At 54.3% G+C, this 25,778-nt stretch overlaps 1 pseudogene; it reads left to right on the top strand.

Annotated features, from left to right (window-relative positions):
* Nucleotides 1-25,778, top strand: part of LOC119316988 — a 37,842-nt pseudogene that overhangs the window by 5,918 nt on the left and 6,146 nt on the right.

Genomic DNA, 25,778 nt, shown 5'->3' with positions numbered 1-25,778 from the left:
TTCTCCCTCCGTTCGAGCTTTCCCTCCGACGCGCATCGACACCGACGAGCAGGTAAGCAGCGCATCTTCATCGGCCGGAGGTCCACGGCGTCGGCGCTCCTTCACCGGCCGGCGTTGATCTTCCACGACCACCCCCCTCGTCCTCAAGCTACAGCCATGGCCTTTGTGAGTTCAATCCCCTTTCTCTCTGTTCCTTCTAGCTAGATCTGAGCTGTAGCTAGGGTTTGATCTAGATGCATGGTTGATTAGTGGTCTGATCTATGAGCTGATATGGTTGATTGCTATGTTGCGGTTGCAATTTGTGGCAGGGCTAGATGTTCAAGCATGTGGTAGGCTAGATTAGTAGTAGAGTTTGAAGTTGAACCTTGTGCTTGTGTTGAATCATGCTTAGATCTGTGATTTATAGCTATTGGTTGTCCATTTGTAGCATGATGTTTGTTGTAGTTGTATGTTCCTGCTCATAGATTGTCCGGTCTGCTTGGTAGGGTAGCAATGAAGCATGTGCTTATTATGATAGTGATGAACCATGTACATGTATGCTTCTGCTTTAATGGATTGTCCGGTATGTTGTGTGCTATGCTTACTGTCAATGCGTGCTACGATTGTAGGACATGACCACGCAGACGCAAGATCTTAGTCAGGCCCTTGTCTTGTCCGACAGTCAGTTTGCTCCATCGTTTGTCGAGGACTCGCAGCCTATGACCCAGATGGCACCTAATTCAGAGGTGTTCTCCTCTGATTCCCTCTATGTGCCAGTAGTGCTCGTTGAGCCAACAACTGCTGATGTTGCTGCTGCCGCTGCACTCAAGCTAGCAGCAGCAAAGGCAAAGAAGGATGGTAGGTCGAACAACATGAAGTGGCAGCCGTTCATGTCCACGTTCATGCTGAACAAGATGCGTGAGCTCATCTCTAGTGGAGTTAGGACTGACAAGGCCTTCAAGGAGGTGCACTTGAACACTGTTGCAAAGCAGGTTTTCGAGTTTTGTGGGCAAGAGATGTCTGCCACCCAGGTGTACAACCACCTGAGGAAGTGGATAAGTCGATGGATCCAAGTGTCTAGGCTGAGAGACCTTAGTGGTGCCTCATGGGATGAGAACACTTGCTCCATAGTTCTGGAGGCAGAGCACTACGCCGGCCATGTCGCGGTTAGCTCACATCCCTCTTCCTTTTCATACTGTCCACCATTGCCTACTCCTAATCGCAACTAAAAACACTTGTGTTTCATTCTTAGGACCATTCAAGGGACGCTGAGTTCCTCAACACACCCATACAGAACTACAACCAGATGCAGCACATCTTCTCTTTCGGGCTAGCAACTGGGAAGCATGCCATGGGCTCGGGGGAGCCTCTTGGTTCTCCCATGCCAGACTTCCCTGGGACCCCAGACGTCGAGGTCCTCGATGGCCATGACAAGCCCGCTGTGAAGCCCTTCGACAAGCCATTTGACCCCATACATGATAGGAAGAGGAAAAGAGGAGGCCTGATGGAGGAGGAGATCAATGTCTTCTGCAGCATGACTGAGGCGGTGAAGGAGGTGGCAACAGCCATCAGGGAGTGCAAGCCCCTCGACGTCCACCCTGACCTATATGGCGCTATCATGACCCAGGATGGCTTCAACGATGAGGCTCTCATGGCAGCTCTCAACCACCTGCTTGACAACAAGGCTCAGGGTGTTGGGTTCGTTGCCATGGCCGACGCTCACAGTATGTTGTGGCTCAGGAGCTGGCTGGGCAAGCACTACTACTAAAGTAGTGTTGCCTGTGAGCGTGCATGATCCCCGACAGCGATGGCGGTGGCGACGACGACGACGATGACGACGTATATTTTATGTAGCTAGGGCTCAAAAACTATTTCATGGTCTGTATATTTTGGTGAGGTGGTATATACTAACCCCTCATGCTGATGGTGAACTTGTGATGGTAGGACGACACCCTTTTTTGGATGTGGTGATAGGTTAACACCAAGGTAGTGCTAGGAAGAACTTGCTATGCCATATGATCATACATGCTTTACTTCTCTTCTGCTCCATTGTTGTTTGTGTGCTACTTGTGTGCTCCATTGATTTGCTGCTTCAACTCTTGCTCTTGTGCATTGCTAGAGCAAGTGGTATGCCGTGTTCGTCGGTAAGGTCTCAGGGGTTTATAGTTCATGGGAAGAGGCCAGTGCACAAGTGGCATCTTATAGCAACAACACCATAGAGGGTTCAAGACTAGGCAGGCAGCAGAACAAGCTTACTCCGACTGGATGCGAACGCACGGCAACTGACAGTCGCAAGGTTGGAGGTGTCAACGTGGATCGTCAGTTTGGGCTGAACCTGAAGAACTTCATCATCTTCGCCCAGTTCATCGCCATTGTTGTGTTGTGGCGTTGGTGTGCTAGGTGTGGGTAAGCTCACCAACTAGGATGCAAGGTAAGCACAATATGTACGCCGTATGCAACCAAACGACGTGTTTATGTGCCGCTCGGGTCAATGCAAGCAACCAAACAAAGTGCACTTGGTATTACCTAAGCAGGGACACTAGATGCAGGCAACCAAACAACTGGCAGATGGCGTATTAGAGTCTGTTTTTGTTCAACCAGGTTGATTTGGAAAATGTATGCGATGCAGACCCTGTAGCAAACGGCAACCAAACACGCCCATAGGCTTTGCATACAAGTGCATCTGGTATCTGTCTCTGCACCTTTCCTTTCTTTTCTGCTGTGCTCGTTGGAGTTGCATTCAGGGTTCGGGTTCAGGTCCTGGCAGTGCCTCAGCGACGTCGTCCCCAGGCTCTGCTTTCGCCGGTCGCCAGGCGCGCGATTTGGGCCACGCACCACTCACTGGCTTACCCCAGGCCAGGCAAGTCTGCGTTGATCCGACGCTGAGGGACGCCTCAGGCCAGGCAAGTCTGCGTTGATCCGACGCTGACCTGACCTGATTTCACCAATCGGGGACCTTCTTTTCAAACGCCTTGGCTGAATCGACCGCACCTGGGCGCCAGGGCCGCCGCCCGCCCCCGCCGAGCACCTCCGTCGCGCGGCACCTCGTCAAGTTTCGGCCGGGCAGGGAGCGTGCGCTGCCTCGCCGGCGACGACCGCCATGTAACCCCCCGCATCGCCCTTTTTCGCACCCCCGCTGCCTCCATCTGGCCGGTGTTCGTCGAGACTGACCTTGCTTCCCCTGCCCACCTCCTCGCAGGGCGTTCACGCGCCTGGAGCTGCGATGCCCCAGGGCGCTCGACCCCCGCCCGAGCTGGACCCTCGGCGAGGTCCTCACCGAGCTCGACGCACTCGAAGCCACCCGCCGCGCCGCGCCCCCCACGCCCCTCAAGCAGCAGCCGGAGTGGTATGTCGCATCTCCCTCGCAATTGTACGCTCGTTTTATTTGCCGATGAATTTGACTCTGCGTTTATTTTTTGGTCTATTTAGGGCTAGCGGTGGCAGCGCAAGGAAGAAGGCCTTTGTGATGCGGATTGAGGAGGAAGACGACACGGACGAGGAAGACGATAACGATAATGAGGATGCCCGGGCTCTTGTGACCGGAGCCAGGTTCTCATGTAATGATCTCGAATGCAGGTGAGAGCTTGATACTGCAATTTGGTTCCTGCAGTTGCATTTTTCTCATGAATTTTTTGTTTCATAGTTTGTCAATATCACCTGAAACGGACCGTCTGACATCTCCTAAGCTGAAGATGGCCTTTGGTCTTAGCGGCAACCTGCAAAGTATAATGGTACCATTGAGCCATTAACTATGCCTGCATCATTCTTTTCTTGTTTGCTATGCAGAATAATAGAAGTCTGCCCCGTGAGTTTATGTATGTTATGTGTTCTAAGGCTCAGTTTGACACTGAGGTGGATTATGATAAACTCATGGTGTTGAGCCGCCTTTGGAAATTGAGTGTTTGGTTACCTGCCTATCTTTCAATCATTCTATAACTTCTCATTGCAGAACACATTAGATGGAGTGTTAGAGGACAATCATTAGTCAACCCGATTTATCCACATTTAATTTTATTTACAAAGAAGAGCAATGAACTTTAGGGAATTCTTATCTGCAACAGCTTAAAAAATAAGCACATCACAGTTCATTTACCACATACTGAGCTAAGTTATCTCATTTATTTATTCCTAGCAGCTTTGAAGAATCAGGGGATGAATTAGATAGCGGTAGTACATCATACCACCTGATGGAGAAAAGGAGCCTAGAGAAAAGCATTCTGCTTGAGCTGGAACGCGATCATCATCTCAAAATTCAAGTGTGTACTGGAAATTCTACTCTGTTGTTCCTCTCTAATAAACACAGCATGCTAGTGATGTTTCCATGATTTTACCTTGATCTCTCAGTAGTAGAACACATTGCATTTTTGTCATTTGTCGTCATTGCAGTTTAGGGTAACTGTTAGTTATACTGGGACGAATGTATTTTTTTTCTGCAAAGGTTTGTGTATTACAACTACCTTTTTAAGTGTTCCGGGCATGTGGGCACTTCACATCTTTTCGTCCATCTTACAGATTTAATATCTGGATGGAGCTTCTTGGTTCTGTTTAAGCTTACTGGACATGCTATGATGACAATTGATGGAACACACCTCGAGATTTTGAACATAATTTACATAATGAGACATGAAAGTTCTGCACAATGAAGATTACGATCCAGGAACCAAAGAAAAAAGTTGTACGTACTGCAGGAACAAAAAAAAAAGAAGAATGGTACTTCTGTTAGTTGGCAACTTGACATGAGAATTTTGAACACATGAAAGTTTAGCACAGTGAATATTACGATCCAGGGAGTGAAATAACAGGGACCCCAAAGAAGTAAATTTCTTATTATTGCATCTGGGTAAATGTTGATTTGCCTATTCTACATACACTTATTGTCTTTTCTTTTGGGTGATTTTTTTTCGATCTTGGATTATAGCTGGATAGTGGAGAATAGATTTCTCCAGGATTTTAACAAAAATGTCATTTCTTAAGTTATGACACGTTTGATGTGATAATAGTACACAAAGTATAAAGATGCATTGTAGTAGACATGTATTTCTGTGATGACACTTCACTTTGCTGATCGAACAATATTCATTATGCAACTTTATTGAATTTAATTATTTAAATATTTTTTGAACAGTGTCATTGTCTTGCTTTGACAACGATCTACTGTGGCACAGCCCTTATTTGCTACTTTAAATAGTTTTATTTTGCACTCATGCTGTTTAATCTTCAGGAGGAAGTTAGAAGTAAGTTATCTTCGTTGGAGGTATGCCACCAAAATGAAATCCAGAGAACAATCTCTGCATTTGCTCGACTTCAGAAATATGCAGAATCACGAAAAGAGATAGATAGAAGGCTAGATGTCCAATTCCAGAGAAAAATGTACGTACTTATATTTTTTTATTTCTAGCGCCTCTAAAACTATATTGCAATTTTTTAGAATCACAGAAATTTTATATTTTACTGGATCTTTGGTTAGTAATACGTATTTAAGATGTAAGGGGAGTTCTCATACTAGTCCAGCATTAAGCTTCATATAGCATACTATCTTTAGTTACTGGTGACTTTTGGCACATAACAGTCTACTGCTAGTCTATAAGTTTAATTCTCTATTTGTTGTTTCTCCACCATACACAGTGTCCCTGATTATATTTTTTTGAAGTATGCTGTGTTGCGAGATCTTATGGGCTTCACCTCTAGCCTACCCCAACTTGTTTGGGACTAAAGGCTTTGTTGTTGTTGTTGTTGTTGTATGCTGCTTATGTGAGCAAGGAGTGATTTTTTATAGAAGTTTTAGGTTTCAATGTTCAAGTGCGAACTAATTTGCATAATGAGTTTGCCTTTTTTTTGCTTACAACTTGTTAGAGTACGTAATGGGCCTAATGGCCTGGGCTGGCGGTATAGCCCGTTAGTCTTAGGGTTAATTAGAGATAAGGGTCGCTTGCTTAGGGGTCAAGTAAGCCTTGCTTGAGAGTCAAGTAAACCTCTCTATATAAAGAGAGGAGATGTATCAATCTAATCAAGCAAGAATTAAGAAGGAAATTCCTTCCATCTTGCCCGGCCGTCGGCAAAAGGCCCCCGGCCGGCCCTCTCGCGCCCTCCTTCTAGCAGCGCCATAACAATTTGGTATCAGCTAGCTTCGGTTCGATCATGTCTTCACCGCCGCCCAACCCGTCTCTTCCGCTGCCGGTCACCTCGTCGCCTCCGGCGACCACCACGACCGTCGCCCCGCTCCTGCCCGCGCCGGGATCCTCTGTCGCGCCCGCCCCCGTCGTCCTCACCCCGGAGGAGGTGTCCGGGGCGCCGCGGGACCTAACACAGGCGGTCCAGGAGATCCGCCTGTTCTTGGCCGGGTCCTACGGGCCGCACCCGGCTGCGCCGCCCATCACCGCCACCGCGCCGCCGTGGCTGCCGCCGCACCAGGCGGCCCCCGCCGCGCTCGTCAGGCTGCTGCAGCAGCCGCTGCAGCTGCCATCCATCGCCCCGTCCTGGCTGTCGTGGCAGCCGCTGCACTAGGCGGCCTCCGCCGCGCTCGCCGGGCTGCTGCAGCAGCCGCTGCAGCTGCCATCCACCGCCACCACCGCCCCGTCCTGGCTGCTGTGACAGCCGCCGCACCAGGTGGCCTCCGCCGCGCTCACTGGGCCGCAGCAGCAGCTGCCATCCACCGCCACCACCGCCCCGCCCTGGCTGCAGTGGCAGCCACCGCTCCTTGCGACCTCCGCCGCGCCCGGCACTCCGCTGCAGCAGCCGCTGCAACTGCAACAGCCATCGCCGGTCAGCTCCGGCCCCGCATCGACCGCGCCGACGGGAGTCCCGATCCACCAGATCAAGTTCCCGCCGTCGCCATCACCGCTTCCTCAGGGCGTCCCCATCCAGCAGATCAAGTTCCCGCCGTCGTCGTCACCGCTTCCAGCTTGGATCACAACCCGCCACGTGTCAGCGGCGGTGAGGCTGCAGGCTGCTGCACACGGCCTCCTAGCGTGTCGGCGTGTGCGGGAGTTGCGTGGTCTGCAGCTGCCACTCCTCCCAGTTGCGTTTCGCTGCGCAAAGGACCTCGATCTCGTCCACTGCATCGGGGATCTTGGGCATGCTGTTTTCCCCACGAACAACGCCCTCAAAGTCTGCGACATCGGCGGTTGGGGAGGCGCACCCCTCCTCGCCATTCTCCATCGACAGCCCTCCACTCTTCTATGTGCGGTGCCGACCAACAGCCGTCCGGCGGGGAGAAGGCATGGTGTCACCGACAAGAGCGCACCGCGTAGCACCACTGCATTCCGCCGCCGGCCGCCGCGAGGGCGCCTCTGCTGGTCGCTCTTGCGACCACTTCCAGGTGGCCATACACATGCACTCCTTTTGTCCAGATGGTGTCCATGGGATCCAGGTGGCTGTACACGTGCACGTCCGACGTGCGGATGGTATCCACTTTTTGTTAAGAGGTCCAAAATAAATCATCCCAGTCCATTTTAGGTTGAGAGTAATAAAACAAGCCGAGATGTAAAAGGCTTGTTTTTAGGTGTTAGGTCTGTGTTGCGTCGAGTCATGGTTATAAGTTGGTTAGGCTGCAGCTCGAGGACAAGCTGCATGTCCAGGTGGGGTGTAGTGTTAGAGTATGTAATGGGCCTAATGGCCCGGGCTGGCGGTATAGCCCGTTAGTCTTAGAGTTAATTAGAGATAAGGGTCGCTTGCTTAGGGGTCAAGTAAGCCTTGCTTGGGAGTCAAGTAAACCTCTCTATATAAAGAGAGGAGATGTATCAATCTAATCAAGCAAGAATTAAGAAGGAAATCCCTTTCATCTTGCCCGGCCGTGGGCAAAAGGCCCCCGGCCGGCCCTCTCGCGCCCTCCTTCTAGCAGCGCCATAACATGTTAGAGTACGTAATGGGCCTAATGGCCTGGGCTGGCGGTATAGCCCGTTAGTCTTAGGGTTAATTAGAGATAAGGGTCGCTTGCTTAGGGTCAAGTAAGCCTTGCTTGGGAGTCAAGTAAACCTCTCTATATAAAGAGAGGAGATGTATCAATCTAATCAAGCAAGAATTAAGAAGGAAATCCCTTCCATCTTGCCCGGCCGTGGGCAAAAGGCCCCCGGCCGGCCCTCTCGCGCCCTCCTTCTAGCAGCGCCATAACACAACTAGAGCTGTGTCATGCATAATAATATGAACATACTCCATGTTCGTATGCTTGTAATGTGGAATTTGGCCAAATGATGAGAGTATGGGACCTAGGTTCTTGACTCTTGAAAACAGTGTTTGGTTATGTAATCTATTTGCTTTGGTACCATATATCTATCTTAGCATCCCAAGAGATCTTCTATTGGGGACCTGATATGATGACATCTTTTGTACCGACTGTCTCTTTTTCTTTATCAAAATGTCATTTCCCTGCTTGTTTCAGGAGTGTGTATGTTCTGTTAAACTACAAATTATATGATTATATTAACTTTCTAGTTCTGTGCGTTATTGTTACAATATCTGACAATTGTACCATTTAAAGCCTAACATTCCAATTCATTCTTCTTAGTTTTATGTTTTTAAGAAAGATAACCTTTGGTCTTAGGGACACAATCTGCCAAGTATAATGTTACCATTGAGCCGTTAACTATGTGACTTCTGAGTCAGAGACTCACAACATCACATCATGTATGTTGTAACACTTTTAATCTATAATAATCTTCTGTTAGACTCACTATCATGTTACCTTACTGCTTCTTGTAGTGCAGAAGTACTCGATAAACACTTATCTATGGTCCAAAGGGATCATGAACAGAAATCCCAGATTGTGGAACGTAGAATAAGAGATGATGCAGCTGTTGAAGAAGCTAAACGAAGGGAGCAATCTATGAAGGAAGAAAAAATAAAACAGGAAAGGGCCAGACAAGAAGCAGAGGTTTGTTTGCCCAGATTTGTCGTTTGCCTGGTCTGTTTTTATACACATGATGTGGTATTTGAGGCCCTAGTACATTTCTGTAACATTTGGTGTGGAGTGAGTTGTTTTGTATCGATCAAACTAATATTTTGTTGGTTGTTATTACTTCTTTCCTCCAGTTATGTACTCTGATTTTTCCTAGGTTTTTAATTAACAGTTGTTATTTCAGGAAACATTTTTCTTCAGTTAACTTCTAGTCAGTTAAAATGTCCGTGCACTTAACCTGAAAAGTTCATGAATGATGATGCAGGCCAGGCAGAAGGCAACTGCAAAATTAGCAGCTGACGCACAGAAAGCAGCATATGAAGCTGCTCAAAAGGAAGCTGTAGAAAAGGAAGCTGCTAAATCGAGGGCAGAAGCAGTTTCCACATCTAGCCAAATTTCTCAGAAAAGTGTCGCCCATGCAACAATAATGGCAATCAGTACTGAAATCAAATCAGAATTACCAGGTGTGTTTCACTTCTATAGAACTGATTTGCAAAGTCAAAAATTTTACAGTTACCTCTAAACTCTTGTAGCTAAACTCCATATTTTATGTCGTTTTGTGCACTTAAAGTGGAGTTAACGCTTGCATAAGTTATTATAGTGGATTTTCTCAAACCGGGTCAATTCACACCCAATAATGTCTCCTTTTGGTTCATTTCAAGAAGTTGTGTAATAAGTTGATAAAATATTCATGAATCTTCATCCAGGCATAGCGTGTACACTTGCAAAAATTGATACGAACATAAAAAACTAGTACAGGGTAGAGTAGTTAATAGCATGCTATCCAAGGGTACAAAATTTGTTTCTCATGTGTATGCTGCATGGGGTCATATATTTCACCAAAAATTGCAGGTGTACACATATTAGCATGTTCAACACCATCCATATGTTTTTAAAATTATTTCATAACCTTCTGAAGTAGGGGAAAAAGAGAGAATACAGGGTGTGAATCAACCTGGGTGGAGATACACTTTTTGCAGAAATTATTTCTTACATTCTTCAGAAATTGTCAATGTGACAGCTTGTATTATTAAAATACCAGCAAATAACGGCGCAGTGCAATAACTTGCAAAATGCTCGTTCGGGACCCGTAACTTGGCTTGTGGGATCACGTAAGATCCATGTGGCGCCATGACGCTTATGCAGTGGACATAGCCATCCCACATGTGCGTGGACAGAGTCACAACTCATACGTGCGCCGGGCATGACGAGCCCACATATCTCCTATCCTCTATAGTTGTTGCAAGACCCCTGTTAGGAGCTAGGGTTCTGCCCGGTCTTGGCCGTAGGCAGTAGGGGAAAGAGGGGGCTGGGCGTGGCGATGAGCGGCCACGCCGGCGGCTGGGCGCCGTCGCGGGAGAGGAGGATGGCGGCGGCAGCGCAAGAGGCAGGGGGCGGCTAGGGTTCCGGCTCCTCTGGAAGCCGGACAATAGAGATAATCTTCTTATTGCTTAATTCCAAAAAGAGTCTTACAGCCTATATTTATAACCTAGATAACTTGCAGAAAAATTAACCTAAGATAACTTGCATAAGAATTAACCTAAGATAACTTGTGGGTTAAGATTGCCCAGTGGGCCTAGCTAAACCGGCCATAACACTTCTCCCTACCTGCACAAACAGCTCGTCCTCGAGCTGTAAGGTGGGGAAGCGCTTGCGGAACTCCTGGAGGCGATCAACCAGCGTCAAACACCTTCTCGACAGCTGGGGCGGCCAGGTCGGCGGCGACGGTGTCCTCCGGAATATAGTCTGCAACCTCCAGGTAGAAGAGTCGCGGGCAGGCATGGCCGGGCTTGTAGGGCTCGTCGCAGTTGAAGCATAACCCTTGGCGACGACGCTCGAGCAGTTCGGCTGATGTGAGCCGGCGGAACTGCCGCGCCGCGGTCGCGACGAGGGGTGTCGCAGAAGCCTGCGCAGGCCGACTGTCGGTGTACTAGAATAGGGGTACCCTAGTACCCCGAACTTGTGCACGGGCAGTTGCAGCACCCCGCGACGAGGCTTGCCGGGCGAACGCTAAGATCCTCCGTGGTTCCCTTGGAGCCATGCAAGAGCAAAGTATTTAAGCTCAGGAGACAAGGCCCCGACAAGAGGAGCTTGCCGGGAAGGCCAACAAAGGCACTTCAAGGAACTTGCCGCGACGCGCCACGCGCTCCGGCAAGGCAACAAGGCCGCGGCAAGAGGAGCTTGCCGGGAAGGCCAACCAAGACACTTCGAAGCCCGGTGAGTGACAAGCTTCCGGACCCGACAAGATAGCAGCAGCGGCAAGGCGCTTGCCGCGGCAGGCGGCCACTCTGTGCCCACGCTCCAGCACATCCGCCAACATGTCGCTCTGGGGGCCTCTCCAGGCGCGCGTGGCGGGAGGCTGTGCAGCTAGCGGTGCGCAGTGGCATGCGAAGCTGACAAGATCGCCATCGTGGCGAACGGTGGCGCCCCTAACGGTCCTTTTCTACACTGTTTGGGCGACTCAGACGGGCATTTAATACCCTTGTCCCCTGCTGTCAGGGTTAGGTAGGGTGCACTGTACAAGTAACTGTACCAACCACCTCACTTTTTACATTTGTGCCCTTCTCTGCGTTGCCACCTATCGGTGACCCCTTTAGCGTATAAAAGGAGGCCCATGCGCAACGTAGGGGGGTTCGGGTCGGTTCGATTCATTCGTACGCCAGAAAACACTACGCTCTCTCTCTAGAGCAAGAACACAAGATAATACAACCAGACAAGCAGCAGCAGTAGGAGTGTTATCTCTCCGGAGAGCTTCGAAGCTGGGTAAACTGCTCGTGTGCCTCGCCTCGATCTGCTTTTCGTGCGATCTCCGCCCCCCGCCGAACCGAAAGGGGCCCGGTCCGCCGGCCCCATAGGTGTTCGTGGATCAGTTTCCCCGACATCTTTGGCGCGCCAGGTAGGGGGCGTCGAGATTGCGTGAACCTGATCCGGCGTTCACACGAGCTAGATCTTCATTTCCTTCATCAACATGCCACCGAAGAAGAAGACTTCGGCGTCAGCCACTCCGTCCATGTCACTTCCGCCACCGTTGGAGCAAACGGGTGGTGGAATGGACGCCGGCGGAAGAATGGACGTCGACGAGGAAGCTCATGATGCACAAACCTCGGCGACTGTACATGTTCGGCGCCACTCTCAGGAGGCGCAAGATCAACAGCGTCATGGCACTCGCAGTGCCATACGCGTGATAGGCCAAGACCAAGCTGGTGGATCTCGGGGCGCTCAAGACCAGCATGCCCGCCAGCGTGCTGGCACGAGCGGGGCACGGTCGCCTGGACGGGATACTGCTCCTTCTAACATAGTTAGAAGTCCGAGCACGTCCCGCTCCTCGCGCCGTCCACCACTGCCACCCACCACTCCAGCAGAAGCTTTGGCACGAGCTCAACTTCTCCTAGATTACCCACCGACGTCGGACAAGATCGACGAATGGAGGGCCACCATTCAGAGTCTCATCGGCTACGCCAACGGCGACACTCCACGGCAGCCGAGCGCGTCGCCGACGCGGCAGGGTTGCCGGGCGCGAGCCGGTGGCGACGAAACGGGTGGAGGTGCAACTACCATGCAATCACCGCCCCGAAGGCCAAGATCGCCGACTCGCCGGATCCACCTCGACAGCGACTCCACTGCATCGTCGGATCCACGAGCTCGTCGCGATCAGCGCCAAGTCCTTCATGATCGACAACAAGAAGACGCTCGAACTCGCATCGAGCACCGAAGAGAAGCGCGACGTCAATCCGACAAGCGCGCTGGGCCCTCTGTTGACATGCATGCGCCAGGGGAACCAGGCGATCTGCCGTACGCGGTAGGTTGCCCTGCGTTCACTCGTGAGCTGCGGCAAGTCCAGTGGCCCAGCACGAAGAACTTCAAGCCAGACGTACCGGAGAAGTACGACGGCAAGACGCATCCGTCGGAGTTCCTCAGTATCTACACCATTGCGGTGCAGGCTGCCGGGGGACGGGATGACAAGATCCTTGCCAACTACTTCCCGCTGGTGCTCAAGCCCAACGTCAGATCCTGGCTCATGCACTTGCCGGACAACTCAATATCCTCTTGGGCTGATCTGTGCCATCAGTTTGTCGGCGCCTTCACAGGCGGACACAAGCCTCATGGCCAGGAGAGTGATCTTCATCTGCTCGCCCAGAAGGAAGGAGAGCCCCTGCGCAAGTACATTCAGAGATTCAGCAGTGTGCAACACAACATCCCAGACGTCCACCCTGCCGCGGTGATCAGCGCGTTCCATCAGAACGTGCGGAACCGCAGGATGCGGGAGGAAATGGCGATGTGCAAGATTAGGGACGTCAGTGAGTTATATGCACTGGCCGACAAGTGTGCACGTGCTGAGGAAGGGAGGAGACTCCCCGAAGAGAATGTAGGAGCGGGAGGATCTGACAGTGAAGATGCTGCCCCGGCAAGGAAAAACCGGCGGCGGAACAACAGAAGGAGGAAAGGCAAAGAGGTGCTAGTTGTTGAGCAGTCCGGCAACGGTGGTGGCGCCAACAAAGCAAAATCTGGTGACTCCGGCAAGGAGGTTGCCGCGGAGGTGGCGGTCGCCGACAAGCAGGACGGCACCAACAAGCAGTATTGCAAGATCCACCGCACCAAGGGCCATGATCTCCAGAGCTGCAGGAAAGTCGAGCAGCTTGTTGAGCAACAGAAAGCTGAATACGAGCGGCGCGACAAGAAGAAGGCCCAGGAAGGTGCTGGGGGATCCGGCAAGAAACGTCCCGGCCGAGGAGGACGCCGCGGCAAGGCCAAGCAGCGGCAAGGAGACAGACCTCCTCGCGGCCGCGACAAGGATGAAGATGACGACGACGATGAAGACATGGATGATGAGGAGACTGATGAGCAGGAGTTCCAGAAAGCCACGGAGGTCTTGTGCGTTGACGGTGGTGCTTCTCTGCACACCTCGCACCGCCAGCTCAAGCAGTGGGTGCGGGAAGTTAATGCAGCAGAACCACCCGTAGAGTCACGCAAGCCTCTGAAGTGGTCCAGCACGCCTATCATCTTTGATATTGAGGACCACCCTGATTGCATAACTGCGGTCGGGTGCTTGCCAATGTTGGTTTCACCAACAATCCGCAACCTCAAGTTCACTAAGATGCTAGTTGACGGCGGGGCCGGCTTGAACCTAATCTCCTCCGCGGTGCTCCAAAAACTCCAGATCCCTGACAGCGAGCTCGAATAGACCGGTACATTTCAAGGAATCAACCCGGAAACAAGCAAGCCGAAGGGGAAGATCACGTTCAACAACAACAACAACAAAGCCTTTAGTCCCAAGCAAGTTGGGGTAGGCTAGAGGTGAAACCCATAAGATCTCGCAACCAACTCATGGCTCTGGCACATGGATAGCAAGCTTCCACGCACCCCTGTCCATAGCTAGCTCTTTGTCGATACTCCAATCCTTACAATGAAATCCTTGGCCGTCCGGCACTCGCCAAGTTCATGGCAGCCTCTCACTATGCGTACAACGTACTGAAAATGCTGGGCCCGATAAGTGTCATCTCTGTCCCTGGCGACAAGAAGGATGCTCTTATCTGTGCCGACAAGATCTACCGGGAAGCAGCAGCCGCAGCAGAACGCAAGACACTTGCCGCTGAAGCTCCCGGGGGGAAGAAGAAGACCAAGTCCGGCAAGAGCTCTGATGCCCACTCCGGCAAGCGCACCTCTTCGGAGTGCTGCGCTACCGTCGAGGACGCACCATCGAGCTCCACCGGCAAGTGTAAGAAGGCAATGGCAGCTCCACCTGAGACCAAGAAGGTGTCCGCCAAGGAGGACGGCGCTGGTGGTACCTTCACCATCAGCGCCACTCTTGACCCCAAATAGGAAAGCGCGCTCGTTGCTTTCCTGCGGGCGAATGTCGACGTGTTTGCGTGGCAACCGTCTGATATCCCCGGTGTTCCCAGGAAAGTAATTGAGCACCACCTTGCCGTCTGCCCTCATGCGCGGCCCGTCAAGCAGAGAGTCAGAAAGCAGGCGGTGGAGCGCCAAGAATTCATCGCAGAAGAAATCAAGAAGTTAGAAGCAGCAGGCCTTGTCAGAGGAGTGCTCCATCCCACATGGTTGGCCAATCCTGTTGTCGTGCGCAAGGCTAACGGGAAATGGAGGCTTTGTATTGACTTTACTGATGTTAATAAAGCTTGTCCCAAAGACCCATTTCCCTTACCGCGCATTGACCAGATTGTTGACTCCACAGCCGGATGCGATTTGCTTTCATTTCTTGATGCATACTCAGGATACCATCAGATCTTAATGGCAGAAGAGGATGAAGAGAAAACCGCATTTATCACCCCGTGTGGCACGTACTGCTTCGTACGGATGCCTTTCGGTTTGAAGAATGCTGGTTCAACATTCGCAAGGGTAGTTCATCATGCTTTTGAGCCGCAGATGCACAAAAATGTGGAAGCCTACATGGATGACATAGTGGTCAAAAGCAAGAACAGGGCGACCCTGATTCAAGATTTAGACAAGACATTTGCAAATCTGCGCAAGATCAACCTCAAGCTTAACCCCGAGAAGTGCGTGTTTGGAGTCCTTTCCGGCAAGCTTCTCGGGTTCTTCGTGTCTCAGCGGGGAATTGAAGCCAATCCCGACAAGATCAAGGCCATTCAGCAGATCGAAGCACCAAAGCGCGTCAAGGATGTACGAAGGCTTGCCGGTTGCGTGGCTGCTCTCAGCAGGTTTATCTCTAGATCTGCTGAGCGCGCCCTGCCATTTTTCAAAATTTTGAAAAAGGCAGGTCCAATGAAATGGACTCCGGAGGCGGAGGCTGCGCTGCAGGACTTGAAGAGATACCTGTCCTCCACTCCAACACTTGTCGCACCTAAGCCGCAAGAGAAGTTGCTGCTGTATATAGCGGCAACCAATCAAGTGGTTAGTGCTGCGTTAGTGGCGGAGAGGGAGGCAGATGATGAGCCAGCAACCACGGCAGATGCATCCAGCGACAAGCAGGGGGCTTCGCCGACAAGCTCTGGTCCCGACAAAGATGGATCTGCGCAGGAGCATGATAAGATGCAGAAGAGAATGGTGCAGCGTTCAGTTTACTTTGTCAGTTCCCTTCTACAGGGGGCTAAATCAAGGTACTCTGGTGTGCAGAAGTTGCTTTTCGGCCTCCTCATGGCCTCGAGAAAGCTGCGTCATTACTTCCAAGCACATGAGATCACAGTCGTCACTCGCTTTCCGCTGAAGAGGATACTGCAAAATCCAGAAGCAACAGGCAGGATTGTCGAGTGGGCGCTGGAACTGTCAAGCTTTGGCCTCAAGTTTGAGAGCACTTCAACTATCCAAAGCAGAGCATTGGCAGAGTTCATAGCAGAATGGACGCCAACCCCAGATGAAGAAATTCCAGAGACGAGCATCCCCGTCAAAGAGGCAAGCAAAGAGTGGCTGATGTACTTTGATGGTGCTTTCTCGCTGCAAGGCGCCGGTGCGGGCGTGCTGCTTGTCGCGCCCACCGGAGAGCACCTCAAGTACGTAGTCCAGGTGCACTTTCCCAAGGAGCAAGCAACCAACAATACTGCAGAGTATGAAGGATTGCTTACCGGTCTCAGAATCGCAGCAGACCTTGGGATCAAGAAGCTCATTGTCAGGGGTGACTCACAGCTTGTCGTCCGCCAAGTGAACAAGAACTACCAGAGTCCATTGATGGAAGCATATGTTGATGAAGTGAGGAAGCTAGAAGAACACTTTGACGGCCTACAGATGGAGCATATCCCAAGAGCTCAGAATGACATTGCTGATGGCCTGTCAAAGTGCGCCGCACTAAAGTTACCTGTGGAATCAGGGATCTTTGTGCTCAAGTTGACTCAACCATCCGTAACACCATCAACTGGACAAAGCAAGAAGAGGAAGTTGGTTTCTGGTGACTACTTTCCGGCAGAGCTCCCCGAAGCCGCCGCCAAGAAAGTCCCCAAGATCAACACCAAGGATGCTGAGGGGCAGTCTGCTCCGACAAGCCTTATGGTTTGTTCCGTTGAAGCAGACGCTCCCGACAAGTTTTGCTCCGGCAAGCTTGCCGGGGAATATCAAGCTCCGGCAGGGCCGCAAGTCCTTGCCGTAGAAGCGGATGTTCCCGCAGCAGCAGATGTGCCTTTAGTCCTTGTTGTCGAGCCACAAGCTCCAGCATGGACACAGCAGATTGTCCATTTCCTTCAGACAGGAGAACTTTCCGAAGAGCAAGAAGAAGCGGAAAGAGTAGCCCGGCAGTCAAATATGTACCAGTTTGTCGATAGCATACTGTACAGAAGAAGACTCAACGGTGTGAAATTGAAGTGTATTTGCCGGGAAGATGGACAAAAGCTGTTGGCAGAGATACATGAAGGCATATGTGGCCACCATATTGGCGCAAGAGCACTTGCCGGCAAAGCTTTCCGGCAAGGTTTCTTTTGGCCGACAGCCCTCCAGGATGCAACTGCACAAGTAACCAAGTGTGAAGCGTGCCAGTTCCACTTCAAACAGATACACCAGCCAGCTCAAGCTCTCCAGACGATCCCTTTATCCTGGCCATTTTCGGTCTGGGGGCTCGATATCTTCGGCCCTTTCCCCCGAGCTGTCGGGGGCTTTGAGTACTTGTACGTCGCAATCGACAAGTTCACAAAGTGGCCGGAAGTGCAGCCAGTGAGGAAGGTGATAGCACAGTCAACAGTCAAGTTTTTCAGGTCAATTGTTTGCCATTTCGGGATCCCTAACAGGATCATCACCGACAACGGCACGCAATTCACGAGCCGCACCTTCATGCAGTACGTCCAAGACCTTGGCGTCAAGGTCTGCTTCGCTTCTGTTGCTCATCCGAGAAGCAACGGTCAAGCGGAGAGGGCAAATGCTGAAGTGCTGTGCGGGCTCAAGACCAAAACTTTCGACAGGCTGCGCAAGTGCGGAAGAAACTGGATCGAGGAGCTGCCGGTGGTTCTTTGGTCGATCAGAACGACGCCAAATCAAGCCACTGGCCAGACACCTTTCGCTCTAGTCTATGGAGCAGAGGCAGTTCTCCCCACGGAACTCGTATACGAATCGCCTCGAGTACTCGCTTATGATGAGCTTGAGCAAGAACAGCTGCGACAAGACGACGTGCTGCTCCTTGAGGAAGATCGTCTTCAGGCTGCTGTACGAGCTGCTCGATACCAGCAAGCTTTGCGCCGCTACCATAGCCGCAAAGTTAAGGCCAGAAGCTTTGAGAAAGGCGACCTTGTTCTTCGGCGCGTTCAGTCCGCCAAGAATTCCAACAAGTTGACGCCGAAGTGGGAAGGCCCTTATCGGGTGAGACGAGTCACAAGGCCCGACGCTGTCCGCCTTGAGACCGAAGATGACATTCCGGTGAGCAACTCCTGAAACATAGAACATCTTCGTAAGTTTTTCCCGTAGGGCGCGGTTGCCGGAACCCCGTTCCGGCAACCACCTTTTGTACAAGTCTTGCCGCTGTTGCATGTAATCCTTTGTACAAAGCCGGGCGCAGATCCCGTGCATAAGTAAAACCCCATGTGGTCCGCACAACTTGTCCATTTCATGCATTAGTTTCTTTCTTGCATGCGATTATCTGACACTTTGTGCAGCACCTACATCCGGTAAGCAGTAACGAGCCGAAGGGCTCCATATCATTATTTTCTCTTCTTTCTTCTTTTCAACAAAGGAAAAGAAGGTTCCCTCGCACACATGTTTGCCGGGGGGGAAGGAGAAGATTGTGGTATGGACCAGGCGTCGTTCAAGCAAAGTCTTGCCTTACCGGGAAGCAAACGACAGAAAAACTAAGTTGCCAAAGTTTGAGCAATCAGTTTTTAAATTTTTGAGTTATCTTCCTCGAACGACCCTGCTTTGTATGGAAAACCTGTGCGCGGAGGAACCAACTCGTGGCTAGTTGCGCCCTTACTTTGTTTCGAGTCCGCTCAACAACTTAAGTGTGCTGCATCTAGTTGCGACAAGGTTTCTTGTCGGAAGCAGCGCCGCCAGCAGGCTGCTGAAGTTCCGCACTCAGCGCTCGCGGCTCGGGTGCCTGCGCCGACAAGTTCCCTAGAAGCGTAGGGTAAAAACATACAAAGGAACCGAATCTAGTAGAGGAAATAATATAGCAATTGATAACAGAAATAAAGTTATATTACAAGATAACTTGTCGCAGCTCTAACAGAATGTCTTCATAACATGATTAGCAGCGACAAGGGAAAAGAAGAAATGGGCGGCCTAGTCTACGCGTCCGCCCTCGACCCTCTTGATCTCGCTCACCTTGTCCACAATGGGTGCGACAAGGGCCTTGAGTGCGTCCCGATCGGCGTCTGGCGGCAAGGACTTGAGGACGTTGGTGAAGCTGAGGCCTGGATTGCGGAAGGCCACCTTCATCAGCACCTTTTGGAGAACCCCGGCGCAGATTTTGCGTGACTCGTCGGCCAGCTGCTTTGGGATCTTCTCCCGGAGCCGCTGGAGTGCCGTCGCCACGCCCTTGAAGAACAGACTGAGCTTGGCGCTGGGTTGGAGATTCTCGTCGGAGGGATACCCAAAGTCCTCCATCCCAACTGCGCCAGCTCCTCGTTGATGGCTGCGGCAATATTCATCAGACCCTCGGTCCAGTGCTCCACAGTGTTTCTGAACGAGTTCTGGGTAACTGCAATGCTCTCCAGCAGCGCCGCATCAGCCTTGACCTTCTCCGACAAGGTCTTCTCCCGCTCCTTGGCGGCCTCCAGCGTCTGCGTCAGCGTGGCCAGCTTCAACTCCAGGTCCGCATTGGAGTCCTTGGCGGCGTTGAGCTCCTTGCCCCTCTCAGCGAGAAGACCTTGCAGCTCACCGTGGGCGGCAGCATCCTTCTCACGCTCACGCTTGAGCGCGGCAAGCTCCTCGCCGCTCTTCCCAATGTTGGCCTCCAGCTGCGCCACCTTCTCCTCCAGCTCTTTCTTGGCAGCCTCTGCGAGTGCGGCAGCGTCCTTTGCCTCCTTGAGCGCTCCGCCAAGTGCTTGCTCGCGCTCGGCGAGCTCCTCCTCGTAGCTGTCGAGGTTGGCCTTCCGCTGCACCAATTCACCTTCTCGCGCGGACTGCTTCTCGGCGGCCAGCCTTTGCTCCTCCTCAGCTTCGGCCTTCTCGAGAAGGGAGGCCGTGCGCTCCTCGTCGAGTCGCTCCCGCTCCTGTGCCAGGGACCGGAGAGCTTCTTGATTGTGGCCCCGGAGCTCCTCCGCGCGCTTCTCCATGTCCACTCCCGCCTTCGCGACAAGCGCTTCCCGGGAAGCCAGCTTGGCTTGCCGGGCGCGGTAGAGTGACAGCAGCTTCCGCAGCAGCTGCTCCTTCTCAGGCTCACCACTGCTGCTGCTGGGCGCGTCGACCAACGACAGTCCAGCAGAGGCGAGCACCTCCCCGTCGAAAGTTTCCCCCTCGACTGGCGCCCTGGAGCTCGACGCCCAGGGTAGCTTGATGAAGATGTCGTCGGCGGCCTTCAAGTAGGCGCCGGGCTGGGGCTCCTCGGAGCCCGGCTCCGCAGAAGCGACAGAGGGATCGGCGGTCGGCGCAGCGCCTGGAGCTCCTGCGGCCTCAGGGTCGTCAGTGCGATCGCCCGACCCCTCACCGGCTTCTGCGGCGGCAGCCTTGGCGGCCTCCTCGCCGGCGGTCTCATCAGCACCAGCCCCTTCCTCGCCGGCGCCCTCTGTCTTCATTGGCTTAACCGCAGATGGGTCTGAAGAACGAAGAAGGGAGGAAAATCAATCAAAAATTCAAGAGAAGAAAATCAGAAGAAGAAGAACCCAAGGGGAAGTTTTTGGACAAGTGAATTACCTGTGCCAAGATCTGCAGTTGCGGTCTCGGTCGCCGCAGGATCGACGGTGCTGCCCCTTGCCGGAGAGTTCTCCCTTGCCGGAGAGCGCTCCCTTACCGGGAACCCCTCCCTTGGCGGCGTAGTCGAAGCGGATGGCACTTCGGGACCAGCTTCCGGGCGCTCCTGATGTGGCTGCTCTGCTCCTACACAAATCAACAAGCAAGATATCAACAAAGGAAAAAGCACTCATGCGCGCCCGACAGCAGAAAGCTAACTATAAACTTACGCTGGGGGCTGCGCTGGGGGCTGCTTTGAGGAGTGATTGCCGGGTCCGTCAAGGTGGTCTCGGACCCACCCCCTGCTGACACGGTGGGGTCATCTTCGATGACAATCACCGCGGCCTTGGCCCTCTTCGCCGCTCTCTGGGCCAGCGTCCTGAAAAGAAAGGAGTCCAGATTGAAGCAAGTCAGATACAAGATATAAACAGCAAGATTGAAGAACTACAAGAGCACCGAAGAAACTTACTCTTCTTCCTCCTTGTCGGAGCTGAGCGCGGAAAGATCGAAGTCCGGCCCTCCTACGGTGCGGCGAGGCGGAGGAGTAGGATCCCTTGCCCGCTTGGCGGGGGCGGTGGCGGTGCCCCGTGAAGATCCCGCTCTAGTTGCCGTTGCTGCGTGAGGCGCTCCCGCGGCAACATTGCTTGCCGCGGTAGAGCGCGTCGCACGGCTCGGCGGCTGTTGACTCGGCTGCCGCCCCGCTGCGTCCCCGGCCCTGCGAAGGCGCCTTCTTGGCGGGGCCGGGGGCTCCGCCTGCGGCAAGCTTTCTGAAGGCTCGGGCTCTTCCTCGCCGGCCTCGCTCGGCTCAGCTTCAGAGCCGGCAGGCTCTTCTTCGCCAATGAACTCCGCGCGCTCGGCAAGGTTTGCCGCCTCTGCAGCCTCCGCCTCCACGGTGAACCCGAACACGCCCGCGGCAGCTGTGGCCGCAACCTCTTCCGCCCTAGTGGCGATGCGCTGCAGCTCCTCGTCGGTGGTGTCGCGAGTGAGGCTCTTCTGCTCGTCAGCGTGGACCGGCACTTCTTCCAAGTTGTCGAAGAACGCTTGCACGACGTCATCCGCAGGCTTTTGCCAAGTTGGAACGATTCCGTGTGAATCGCACAACGGCATCATGGCGCGGATCCGGTCAAGCGAAGAATTGTTGCATAAAGGGACGACGCCCCTCGGCAGCATGAATGGGTGCTGGGGGTCGCGTTTGAACAACTCCAGAAGTATTGCATCCAGCTCCAAGACGGTGAAGTTGTAGTTGAGGCCCGGCCGCAGCCTCATGATGTCCGCCGAGTTCTTGAATTCCTAGGCGGGCCTCCCCCTCTCTTGCAGGGGGTGATGCGGCGGCGGAGGAAATCTGCGCCTACAGCGCCTACAGTGAGCCCGGCAAGCCTGAGGCGGAGGATCCTAGTGATGGCGATTTTCAGCCTCTCGTCTTCCGGGGCCACGTTGCTCCAGTCATTGCCGCGCACTATTGGGGCTTGCGCACGGCGGTGAAGGGCTGCGGATTCTCCTCGACGATCCAGCACCATACCGCTCTCCACTCATCCCACTTGCTGCGGAGCTCACCCTCCAAGTACGCCTCCTTCTTGCCGACTCTCGAGATCCAGGCGATCCCTCCGGCAAGCGGCTCTCCTCTCTCTACCCGAGGTATGAAGAAGTGGCGGAAAAGGGCAACATTGGGGTGGACTCCGACAAAGTTTTCGCACAAATGTGCGAAAACTGCCATGGTCAGAACGGCGTTGGGGTGAAGTCAAGGAGGCGGAAGCCGTATGTGTTCATGATATCGCAGAAGAACTCCGAGAAGGGCGGGCAGAGCCCGCAATAGAAGAATAGCGCGAAGAATGGGTACCCGTTTGGAGCCAGCTCCGAAGCAGCGGCCGGGAGTACCCTCGTGCGCGGATGCGCACGCGTCTCCGTCCCCAAAAGAGGTAGAAATACTCCCTCAGCTCTTGCACGCCGAGCTGGGGGGAGAAGATCGCCCTCTCCTTCCGCAGCGCCGCGAGCCGCTGCGCCTCGGCCGACTTCACGCCCTTTCCCTTGTCGGCTTTCGGAGCCATGGCGGAGGTGGAGGGGGAGGTCGACGGCGTTGGTGATGCTGGTGGCAATGGGGGGCGGAGCGCTGCTCTCTCGGCTTCGAGAAGAAGGGGGGGAGCGGCGGAGGTTCGTGAAGGTGGAGTAGTAGCAACCAGCGAGGGGGAACGAACTGCCCCTGTTTCCTTTGCTTATAAAGAGGGACGGGGCGGATGTTTCGCTCTTCCGAATAAAGAACCACCCACGATCTCTCCCACGATGCCGCATTCAACGCGTGCCGTTAGGGGAGAGTGCGGTGGATACGGAACGAGATTCGGCGTGGCCCAGTCCGCGTGTGCCCGTGCCCTGTCTTGGGCCTAGCCCAACAGCGCTCGGCACCGTGTCTGGCCCAGGCCCGGGGGCTCCTGTCGGTGTACTAGAATAGGGGTACCCTAGTACCCCGAACTTGTGCACGGGCAGTTGCAGCACCCCGCGGCGAGGCTTGCCGGGCGAACGCCAAGATCCTCCGTGGTTCCCTTGGAGTCATTCAAGAGCAAAGTATTTAAGCTCAGGAGACAAGGCCCCGGCAAGAGGAGCTTGCCGGGAAGGCCAACCAAGGCACTTCAAGGAACTTGCCGCGACACGCCACGCGCTCCGGCAAGGCAACAAGGCCCCGACAAGAGGAGCTTGCCGGGAAGGCCAACCAAGGCACTTCGAAGCCCGGTGAGCGACAAGCTTCCGGACCCGACAAGATAGCAGCAGCGGCAAGGCACTTGCCGCGGCAGGCGGCCACTCTGTGCCCACGCTCCAGCACATCCGCCAACGTGTCGCTCTGGGGGCCTCTCCAGGCGCGCGTGGCGGGAGGCTGTGCAGCCAGCGGTGCGCAGTGGCATGCGAAGCTGGCAAGATCGCCATCGTGGCGAACGGTGGCGTCCCTAACGGTCCTTTTCTGCACTGTTTGGGCGACTCAGACGGGCATTTAATGCCCTTGTCCCCTGCCGTCAGGGTTAGGTAGGGTGCATTGTACAAGTAACTGTACCAACCACCTCACTTTTTACATTTGTGCCCTTCTCTGCGTTGCCACCTGTCGGTGACCCCTTTAGCGTATAAAAGGAGGCCCATGCGCAACGTAGGGGGGGTTCGGGTCGGTTCGATTCATTCGTACGCCAGAAAACACTACGCTCTCTCTCTCTAGAGCAAGAACACAAGATAATACAACCAGACAAGCAGCAGTAGGAGTGTTATCTCTCCGGAGAGCTCCGAAGCTGGGTAAACTGCTCGTGTGCCTCGCCTCGATCTGCTCTTCGTGCGATCTCCGCCCCCCGCCGAACCGAAAGGGGCCCGGTCCGCCGGCCCCATAGGTGTTCGTGGATCAGTTTCCCCGACACCGACCCTGCGCGGAATCCGGCCCGGGTAGCAACCCGGCGGTCCGGGACGGTGATTCCTGCTGGATGGCCACCGCGCGGCGCTCGAAAGCGCGGGCGTAGTACATGGCCGTCTGAAGGTCTTGTGGCCCCTTCATCTCGACGTCCACGCGGATGTGGTCGGGAAGGCCGCCGACGAAGAGCTCCGCCCGCTGTAAGGCCGTCACACCAGGCACGTGGCATGCTAGTGCCTGGAAGCGGTCGGCGAAATCCTGCACCGTGGAGGTGAACGGTAGGCGGCCCAACTCGGCCAAGCGGCTCCTGCGTACCGGTGGTCCGAATCGAAGAAGACATAGCTCGCGGAAGCGATCCCACGGTGGCATGCCGCCCTCGTCCGGCTCGAGGGCGTAGTACCATGTCTGGGCGGCCCCGCGGAGATGGTAGGAAGCCAGCCAAGTGCGCTCCGACGCGGGCATGCGCTGTCCACGGAAGAACTGGTCACACTGGTTGAGCCAGTTAAGCGGGTCGTCCGAACCGTCGTACGTGGCGAAGTCGATCTTTGCGAACCGGGGCGGCTGCTGGTGTGGCGCGCCCTGGCCCACTGCCTCGGCGATACGGAGGGCTGATGACGGAGCTCGGTCCAGGGTGGAAGGGCCGGCGTAGTCCCCTGTGGCTCCCGACGCCTCGGGCTGCAACTGGAACCCTGACGGCGGCCGGGCCTCCGTGGAAGCTGACGGCGGCCCGTGGAGCCAGCCAGGAAGTGGCGACGATGACGAAGGGAAACGGACCTCCTGGATCGGAAGGCCGCTCGGCGAGGACCGGCCCAGGCTAGGGTTGGGCGGGGGCGGTGGTGGAACCTGCACCGTTGCCGCCGGGAGGGATGGCGCGGGCGGCGGGGCCCAGGTCAGCCACTGCGGTCCCTGGGTGGTGGCGGGCGGCGCGGTTGGCACCGCGAACGGCGTCGGCCACTGCGGCCAAGGCGGTGTCGAAGCCGCCGGTGGGGAAAGCGCCGGGTAGCCACCGGTGGTGGCCGCCGGTACTGAGTACCATGGCAGCGCCTGCTGGCCCGCGGACGCGGCCGGATGAAGCGGTGGAGGCGGCCCGTACGGGCCCGCCAAGTAGAGGCGGATGCCCTCGACCGCGACGACCAGGTCGTTGAGCATGCCGGCCATGGCCTTCGGCGTGAACTGCGGCGGTGCTGGGGGAGGCGACGGCGGTGGTTGCTGGTGGGGGGTTTGTGGCTGGCCCTGGCCCGGCGTGGTGCCGGGTGCGGGGGAGATTGGCGCCGATAGGGAGGCCGTGGTGCCCGGCGACGCAGCGGCGGCGTTGGTGGAATTGGTGGCAGCGGCGGTGGGGGAGGCGTTGGGCAGCGGTGGTGGCGGGTTTGGAGGCGGTGAAGACATGGTCGAAACCCGGGTACCTGATACCAAGGTGTTAGGAGCTAGGGTTCTGCCCGGTCTTGGCCGTAGGCAGTAGGGGAAGGAGGGGGCTGGGCGTGGCGATGAGCGGCCGTGCCGGCGGCTGGGCGCCGTCGCGGGAGAGGAGGATGGCGGCGGCAGCGCAAGAGGCAGGGGGCGGCTAGGGTTCCGGCTCCTCTGGGAGCCGGGCAATAGAGATAATCTTCTTATTGCTTGATTCCAAAAAGAGTCTTACAGCCTATATTTATAACCTAGATAACTTGCAGAAGAATTAACCTAAGATAACTTGCATAAGAATTAACCTAAGATAACTTGTGGGCTAAGATTGCCCAGTGGGCCTAGCTAAACCGGCCA

The sequence above is a fragment of the Triticum dicoccoides genome, chromosome 6A (assembly GCF_002162155.2).
Source record: "Triticum dicoccoides isolate Atlit2015 ecotype Zavitan chromosome 6A, WEW_v2.0, whole genome shotgun sequence".
NCBI classification, from domain to species: domain Eukaryota; kingdom Viridiplantae; phylum Streptophyta; class Magnoliopsida; order Poales; family Poaceae; genus Triticum; species Triticum dicoccoides.
The sequence above is the reverse complement of the archived record's forward strand: the minus strand, read 5'-3'. Positions and strand labels throughout refer to the sequence as shown.